Raw genomic sequence first — 8,927 nt, 5'->3', positions numbered from 1 at the left:
AAAAAAAAAAAAAAAAAAAGAATCATCCTCATGCTACTTAATTATAGTCACACCCAACCCCCTCCCCGACACCATCCCTAATCTCTGGTAATCACTAATCTGTTCTCCATCTCTATAATTTTGTCATTTTAAGAATGTTACATAGGCCAGGCGCAGTGGTTCATGCCTGTAATCCCAGCACTTTGGGAGGCCAAGGTGGGCGGATCACTTGAAGTCAGGAGTTCGAGACCAGCCTGGCCCAAACGGCAAAACTCCATCTCTACCAAAAGTAACAAAAATTAGCTGGGCATGGTGGCGTGCCTGTAGTCCCAGCTACTCAAGAGGCTGAGGCAGAAGAATTGCTTGAACCCAGGAGGCAGAGGTAGCAGTGAGCCGAGATCATACCACTGCACTCCAGTCTGGGCAACAGAGCAAGATTTCATCTCAAAAAAATCCGGAGTATTATGTAAACGAAATCATACAGTATGTGGCCTTTTGAGGCTGCCTTTTTCTTCACTCAGGATAATGCCCTTGAGATTCATCCAAGTTGTTGTGTGTGTCAACTGTTGATTCTTTCCATTGCCGAGTAGTATTCCTCAGTGTGGATATACCACAGTTTGTTTAGCCATTCACCCATTGAACGGCATCTGGGTTTGGGTTATTATGAATAAAGCTGCTATGAACATTCATATACGTGTTTTTATATGGACATAGTTTTCACTTCTCTGAGATAAGTAACCAGAAGGGCAATTGCTAGGTCATTTTGTAGTCACATGTTTAGTGTTATAAGAAACTGCCAAACTGTTTTCCAGCGTAGTTACACCATTTTACACTTCCCACCACCAATGTGTGAGATATCTGAGTTTTCTATATCATTGTCAGCATTTGGTGTTGTCACTATTTTTTAATTTCAGTCATTTTGGTAGTTATGTGGTGGTATCTCACTGTGGTCTTAATAATCTGCATTTCTGGGCAGGGGGTGGTGGCTCATGCCTGTGATTCCAACACTTCAGGAGGCTGAGGAGGGATGATTGCTTGAGGTTAGGGGCTCAAGACCAACCTGGGCAACATAGTGAGACCCTGTCTCTACAAACAAATTTTTTAATAGCAGGGTATAGTGGCACAAGCCTGTAGTCCTAGCTAATCAGCAGGCTGAGACAGGAGGATTGCTTGAGCCCAGGAATTCAGGGCTGCTGTGAGCTATGACTATACTCTAGCCTGGGTGACAGAGTGAGACACTTCTCTAATAATAATAATAACAATAATTTGCATTCCTTAATGTAATGGTGTTGAACATCTTCTCATGTCTCATTATTTGACATTACTATATCCTTGTCAGTGAAATGCTTTTTCCTATTTTCTAATTGAATTTTTTTCCCCTAAGTTTTGAGAATTCCTTATACTTTACAGATACGAGGCTTCTGTCAGATATTTGGTTAGCAAATATTTCACCCTAGTCTGTAGCTTGTCTTTGCATCCTCTTAACAGGGTCTTTGCAGAAAAAAGTTTTTTAATCTTGACAAAGTCCAATTTATCAATTTTTTATCTTATGAATAAAATAAAATAAATGGCACAGTTCTAGTGTCACAATTCTTTTGTTTCATTTTCCAGTCTTATGCAGTCAAGGATCTACAGTACGTCGTGGAATAGGAGTGGTGATAGTGGTCATCGTTCTCTGTTCCTAACTTTAAGCTTCTGATTTTCTAATCTGTCTTTCTTCCTCATTTTCAGTTCCTAAGGTAAAGGGACTGTAGTTATCAGTTACATTGTGTTTGGCTACAAGAGTGTGCTTGCCTAGAGTGGCTTAAACAACAAAAACATGTAGGCTGGGCAGGGTGGTTCACACCTGTAATCCCAGCACTTTGGGAAGCTAAGGTGGGAGGACTGCTTGAGCCCAGGAGTTTGAGACCAGCTTGGGCAACATAGGGAGATCCTACAAAAAATAAAAAAAAGTCAGGTGTGGTGGTGTGCACCTGTGGTCCCAGCCAGTCAGGAGGCGGAGGTAGGAGGATCGCTTGAGCCCAGGAGGTCAAGAATGCAGTGAGCCATGATTATGTCACTGCACTCCAGCCTGGGTGACAGAGTGAGACCCTGTCTCAAAAAAAAAGTAGTAATTTATATGATAAACATATGTGGCCTTGGGCTCTTTCTGTCATTCTACTGTACCACCCTCAGTTTTTTTTTTTTTTTGGAGACAGAGTCTAGCTCTGTCGCCCAGGCTGGAGTGCAGTGGCGCGATCTCGGCTCACTGCAAGCTCCGCCTCCCGGGTTTACGCCATTCTCCTGCCTCAGCCTCCCGAGTAGCTGGGACTACAGGCGCCCGCCATCTCGCCCGGCTAGTTTTTGTATTTTTTAGTAGAGACGGGGGTTTCACCGTGTAGCTCAGGATGGTCTCGATCTCCTGACCTCGTGATCCACCCTTCTCGGCCTCCCAAAGTGCTGGGATTACAGGCTTGAGCCACCGCGCCCGGCGCCACCTTCAGTTTTGGCTTTTGTCTTTGATGACATCCAGGCAAGAAAGGTTGCAGGCTTTCCCACTGTATTCATTTCAGCTGGGGAACAACTTCTTATCAGATGCCCCCGAGACATATATCCTTTCACATGTCATTGGTTACCACTAGATGACAAAGATAGGGGAGTGGTTACCATAATTACCATAGACTAACCATGATTCAACTTCTGGGTGTGGGGTTCCTTCCCTGAATGTGCTGACACCCAACATTTAAAGTTACAAAACTAGGCAGGGGGGCGCAGTGGCTTACGCCTGTAATCCCACCACTTTGGGAGCCCAAGGTGGGTGGATCACCTGAGGTCAGGAGTTAGAGGCCAGCCTGGCCACTCTGGTGAAACCCCATCTCTACTAAAAATACAAAAATTAGCTGGGTGTGGTGGCGGGGGTCTGTAATCCCAGCTATTCAGGAGGCTGAGGCAGGAGAATCACTTGAACCTGGGAGGCGGAGGTTGCAGTGAACCGAGATCATGCCATTGCACTCCAGCCTGGGCGACAGAGCAAGACTCCATCTCAAAAGTAAATAAATAAATACATAAAATTACCAAACTAAGGATGGAGGGGGTGAGAGGGAGGAACTGGTTACGCTGCCAACAATATCTACCCAACATCTATTTGACTTTGTGTTCCCTGTGCCTGGCAATGGCAGATATATTTGGAGGTTTCTGTTCGGCTTGTACCGCTTTATTAGGAACCACCTCTCCATCCCTGAGGGTGGACCTCTGCAGCCACACAGCGGCATCTCCAGCCATAGTGGAGGGGAACATCAATTCAGTCATCAACACATATTTATTGGGACTTGACCACCATCAAGCTATTTATGTTTATATTTATATTATATGTTTATGCTGCACATAAAATACAATGAAAGTAGTACACACTAGAATTATATTTCATCCATATTATAGCTACTGTGCTAGGCACTGAGAATAGAATGGTGGACAAAAGAAGATGGTCCCACAGTCTAGTGGTGAATACAGTCCTCATTCAAATCTGCAATTGCAATTGAGATAAATGCTCTAGAGGACTAGTACATAGTGATATATAGTGCACGATTAGGGGATTAGGCCAGGAGTGAAACACTGGCTCAAACTCAGCCAATCAGATTTTCTTGCCCGGGAATGAAAGATGATAATAGCTTAACACTTACATAGTGATTATTGTCTAATACGGTTTGGCTTTGTGTCCCCACCCAAATCTCATTTTGAATTGTACTCCCATAATTCCCACGTGTTGTGGGAGGGGCCCAGTGGGAGATAATTGAATCATTGGGATGGTTTCCCCATACTGTTCTCCTGGTAGTGAATAAGTCTCACAAGATCTGATGGTTTTATCAGGGTTTTCCGCTTTTGCGTCTTCCTCATTCTCTCTTTGCCTGCTGCCATCGGTGTAAGACAGGACTTGCTCCTCCCTGCCTTTCACCATGATTGTGAGGCTTCCCCAGCCAAGTGGAACTGTAAGTCCAATTAAACCTCTTTTGTACAATTGCCCAGTCTCAGGTATGTCTTTATCAGCAGCATGAAAACAGAGTAATACATGGTCTTCAATTATTTTATACAGTTTAATGAATTTAATTCCTTCCCACAACCCTACTGAGGTATATTACATTATCACTAGTTTAGAGATGAGTAGATCGAGGCACAGAGAGGTTAAGTAACTTGCTATAGGTCACACAGCTACTTAGGATGGAACTAGGATTTAAACCCAGGTAGCCTGATTCCAGAGGATGGGCCCACTATCACTGGGACCAGGAAGGTGGGGCAGCTGTCTCCTGCCCTCTGGTGGGAAAAGCAAAGAAAGCCAGTTTTCATGCAGAGAGAAAAACAAAGGGAAAAGTGCAGAGAGAAGTAAAAGCAAGGTCCCCCTTCCAGTGTTTTTTGAGACAGGGTCTTACTCTCTGTCACCTAGGCTGGAGTGCAGTGGTGCCATCGTAGCTTACTGCAGCCTCAAACTCCTGGGCTTAAGTGGTTCTTCTGCCTCTGCCTCCCAAGTAGCTGGGACTACAGGCACATGCCACTGTGTCACTAGGTAATTTTATTCTTTATTTTTGGTAGAGATGGAGTCTTGCTTTGTTGCTCAGGCTGGTCTTGAACTCCTGACTTCAAGTGATCCTCTTGCCTTGGCCTCACAAAGTGCTGGAATTATAGGGATGAGCCACTGCACCCAGCCATGGTCCCTTTCTTGAGGAGTCTTAATTGTCTCCTGTAATATCCTGAGACACCTTTCCCAGGATCTTCTGAATATGATATGACTCCTGAATTTCATCACCAAGTGTATGACCAAGCTTCATCCATCCTTTCTTCCCCCCACTCATAAAGGATATCTATTGTGTCAGTTGCTGCAAAGTTTACAGCACCCCGGCCGGGCGCGGTGGCTCACGCCTGTAATCCCAGCTCTCAGGGAGGCAGAGGCGGGAGGATAGCTTGAGCCCAGGAGTTCGAGACCTGCCTGGGTAATATAGCGAGACCCCGTTCTCCACAAAAAGGAAAAAAAAAAAAAAAGACAAAAAAAACAGTTAGCCGGGCGCGGTGGCTCAAGCCTGTAATCCCAGCACTTTGGGAGGCCGAGACGGGCGGATCACGAGGTCAGGAGATCGAGACCATCCTGGCTAACATGGTGAAACCCCGTCTCTACTAAAAATACAAAAAATTAGCCGGGCGAGGTGGCGGGCGCCTGTAGTCCCAGCTACTCGGGAGGCTGAGGCAGGAGAATGGCAGGCACCCGGGAGGCGGAGCTTGTAGTGAGCCGAGATCGCGCCACTGAACTCCAGCCTGGGCGACAGAGCGAGACTCCGTCTCAAAAAAAAAAAAGTTTACAGCACCCCACCCACATGGCTTAAGCTGAACTTCCCAACTAGTCTGCCACCATCACTTGTGTGCCATAAATGGCTTATAGCTATGGTCAAGTTTTTGATCCCCTCAGCCTTTAGGGCAGCTAGGCAAGGCCTGAGGGTGACTAAAGTCTTTGGGCCAGTCACCTCTGGCTGTAAGTAGCCTGTCCATTTACACACCAGTGCACCATACAAATAGTGTCTTTCTTTTTTCTTTTCTTGTAAGAGATGGGGTCTTATTCTGTTGCTCAGGCTGAAATGCAGTGGTGCGATCACAGCTCACCGTGGCCTCGAACTCCTGTGCTCAAGCGATCCTCCTGCCTCAGCCAATTTTTAAATTTCTTCGTAGAAATGGGAGTTTTGCTATATTGCCTAGGTTGGTCTTGAACTCCTGGCTTCAAGCAGTCCTCCCACCTCAGTCTTCCAAAGTGCTGGAATTACAGGAGTGAGCCACCGCTTAGGCCCAAGTAGTATCATTTTCTATGTGTGCCATTACCAGACAAGGTGGGGAAGCACTGGCTTAAGGAATAGACTTATAATTTTCTTCTGAAATAAGAAGTGTGGACTCTTTCTGCTGCCATCTTTATATTCCCTGCACAGATCTGGCACTTAATCTGACAGTGAAGAATCAGTATCAGAACTCAAGGAACAAAATTCCACACAACAAACCCAGGTGGCAGCAGCAGCCGCATTCGATGAAGAACCAGTCAAGAAAGCAAAATACAGTTGGAGTGAAGGGTAGGCACATGGCCAGGCACGGTGGCTCACATCTGTAATCCCAGCACTTTGGTAGGCCGAGGCAGATGGATCACTTGAGGTCAGGAGTTCGAGACCAACCTGGGCAACATGGTGAAACCTCATCTCTAGTCTCTATTAAAAATACAAAAATTAGCTGAGTATGGTGGTGCATGCCTGTAATCCCAGCTACTCAGGAGGCTGAGGCAGGAGAATCACTTGAACCCAGGAGGCAGAGGTTGCAGTGAGCTGAGATTGCGCCACTGCACTCCAGCCTGGGAGACAGAGTGAAACTCCATCTCAAAAGACAGAAAGAAAGAAAAGAAGAGAAGTCACAGAAGGCTATGGCTATGTCCGAACTGGGTCTGTGAAAGGCTAAGAGGGACTATGAGGGTTACTAGAGTCGCTATCCCGAAATCTAAGAATATCCTCTTTGTTATCACAAAACCAGATGTCTACAAGAGCCTAGCTTCAAACACCTACACAGTTTATGGGGGGAAACTAAGATCAAAGATTTATCTCAGCAAGCACAGCTAAGAGCTGCTGAGAAGTTCAAAGTTCAAGGTGAAATTGTCTCAAACATTCAAGAAAACATACAGACTTAACTGTACAAGAGGAGAAGGAAGAGGAGGAGTTTGAGGAGACAGGTATGAAACTTAAGGATATAGGATTGGTCTTGTCACAGGCAAATGTGTGAGCAAAGGCAGTCCGAGTCCTGAAGAACAACAGTGCTGATATTGTAAATGCTATCATGGAATTAATGTAATCTGAAGATGAGGACTTTTTGTGTGTGTTTCAAAAGACTAACTGCAGCTTGGTTTGAAATTTGTGCTGTTTGTATTATTAATAAAGTTACGGCTTCTTGTTGGGTGAAAAAAAAAAGAAGTTTGCGGTAGGCATTCCCAGTTAGAGTGCACCTGCTCAGCAAGGTCATCTGGAGCTTTCCTCTCTTTACACTGCTATTCCCATCATGGACTTTTATCTTCAACCTCAGGGTTGCATGGTTATTTCATGGTTTGCAAGATGGCCTCCCCACCTCCAAGTGCCATGTTCTTACAAATGGGGTTCAAATTGGGAAATGGCGGTATCAGGGGACTCTTCTGATTCATCAGCCTCTTTTATCAGGAAGCAAATTCTTTCCTAGAAGTTCCCCAGCAGGATTCCTCCTTACAGCAGGAAAAACAGATGTGAAAGAGTCTTGGAAAGTGTCTGATTTTCCCTTCTCTAATTTGGAAAGTGGGCTTGAAGAAGGTTTGGGAATGGCTTGGAGGTAGCTGACTGATAGTGCCTGCTATTTTTGTGAGGTAATATAAAACAGTATGTGTAAGTGACAGTTCTGAGACTTCATTCTAGTGAATTTTTAATAAGGTTGTTTCTCTTGGAGTATCTACTTACTTATATCATTGAATATATAAGTTGGTGTAACTCTCCCATCCAAAGCAGGGGTTGCCAAGTCCAAACCAATCTACAGACATGTGGAGCATTTAATACCTCTGTACTGCTGACTCTGTTGTCAAGAGACAGCTTTCTGCTCTCATGTGATAGCACTATTTATATCAGAAGCTTGTCCTTAAAAGTCCATGTGATAAAAAGTTAAATTTGTTTTTTAGAGACAGGATCTTGGTATGTTGCCCACGCTGGCCTTGTAGTCCTTCAACTTCAGGCGCCCAAGTAGCTGGGACTTACAGTCACCTGCCACTGAACCCGGATAAAAGTTAATTTTTATTTATTTATTTATTTATTTTGTTGTTGTTGTTGTTGTTGAGACAGAGTCTCACTCTGTCGCCCAGGCTGGAGTACAATGGTACGATCTCGGCTTACTGCAACCTCCTTCCCCTGAGTTCAAGCGATTCTCTTGCCTCAGCCTCCCAAGTAGGTGGGATTACAGGCACCTGCTACTGCGCCTGGCTAACTTTTTTTTTATTTTTAGTAGAGATGGGGTTTCACCATCTTGGCCAGGCTGGTCTTGAACTCCTGACCTCATGATCCACCTGCCTCAGCCTCCCAAAGTGCTGTGATTACAGGTGTGAGCCACCATGCCCGGCCAATTTATTTTTATTTTATTTATTTATTTATTTGTTTATTTTTGAGATGGAGTCTTGCTCTGTCACCCAGGCCTGAGTGCGATGGCACAATCTCGGCATACTGCAACTTCTGCCTCCCAGGTTCAAGTGATTCTCCTGCCTCAACCTCCTGAGTAGCTCAGCTTACAGGCACGGCACCACCACGCCCGGCTAATTTTTGTATTTTTAGTAGAGACTAGAGATGGAGTTTCACATGTTGGCCAGGCTGGTCTTGAATTTCTGACCTCAAGTGATCCACCCGCTTTGGCCTTCCAAAGTGCTCGGATTACAGGCGTGAGCCACCGCACCCTGCCTAAAAGTTAATTTTTAATAAAAGTTCCTATGTAGCAATTCCATCTCACTAGGTTGAGACATTTTTTTGGATAATCACAACAGTCATCTTTAGTTCATTCATGGCTTGCAGTCAGAAAACTTCATTTATTTATTTCAATGACAACATGATAGACATCTAAGAAATGGCCAAAATTGCAGGATTAAGAGAGATTGCTCTGTAGCAATACACAGTAACTAGGATGTTAGAAATCTAGGACCCTGATTCACTTCTCACCTCCCAATTTTGTTCCTATCTGGGTCTTACTTATTTTGATAAACAGCATTACCTTACATCCGGTTGCTCAAACCAAATACTTGGGAGCAGTCCTTTCCCCGACCACCCACATTAAATCTGTCAATACGTCTTATCTGTTCCACCTCCAAAATTTATCTCAAGTTTATCGACTTCTCTCCCTTTCCACTGTTCTCACTCATTTCTCTCTTACAACTCCAGTGGCCTACCTGTTATTTCTGCTTC

At 44.8% G+C, this 8,927-nt stretch overlaps 1 pseudogene; it reads left to right on the top strand.

Moving 5' to 3' along the window:
• Window positions 1-6,819, top strand: part of LOC105511758 — a 15,012-nt pseudogene extending 8,193 nt beyond the window's left edge.
• The last annotated feature ends 2,108 nt before the right edge of the window (window positions 6,820-8,927 follow it).

This window comes from Colobus angolensis, unplaced genomic scaffold (genome assembly GCF_000951035.1).
Source record: "Colobus angolensis palliatus isolate OR3802 unplaced genomic scaffold, Cang.pa_1.0 Scaffold203, whole genome shotgun sequence".
NCBI classification, from domain to species: domain Eukaryota; kingdom Metazoa; phylum Chordata; class Mammalia; order Primates; family Cercopithecidae; genus Colobus; species Colobus angolensis.
Note: the sequence above shows the minus strand (reverse complement) of the source record. Positions and strands in the feature narration are given on the sequence as shown.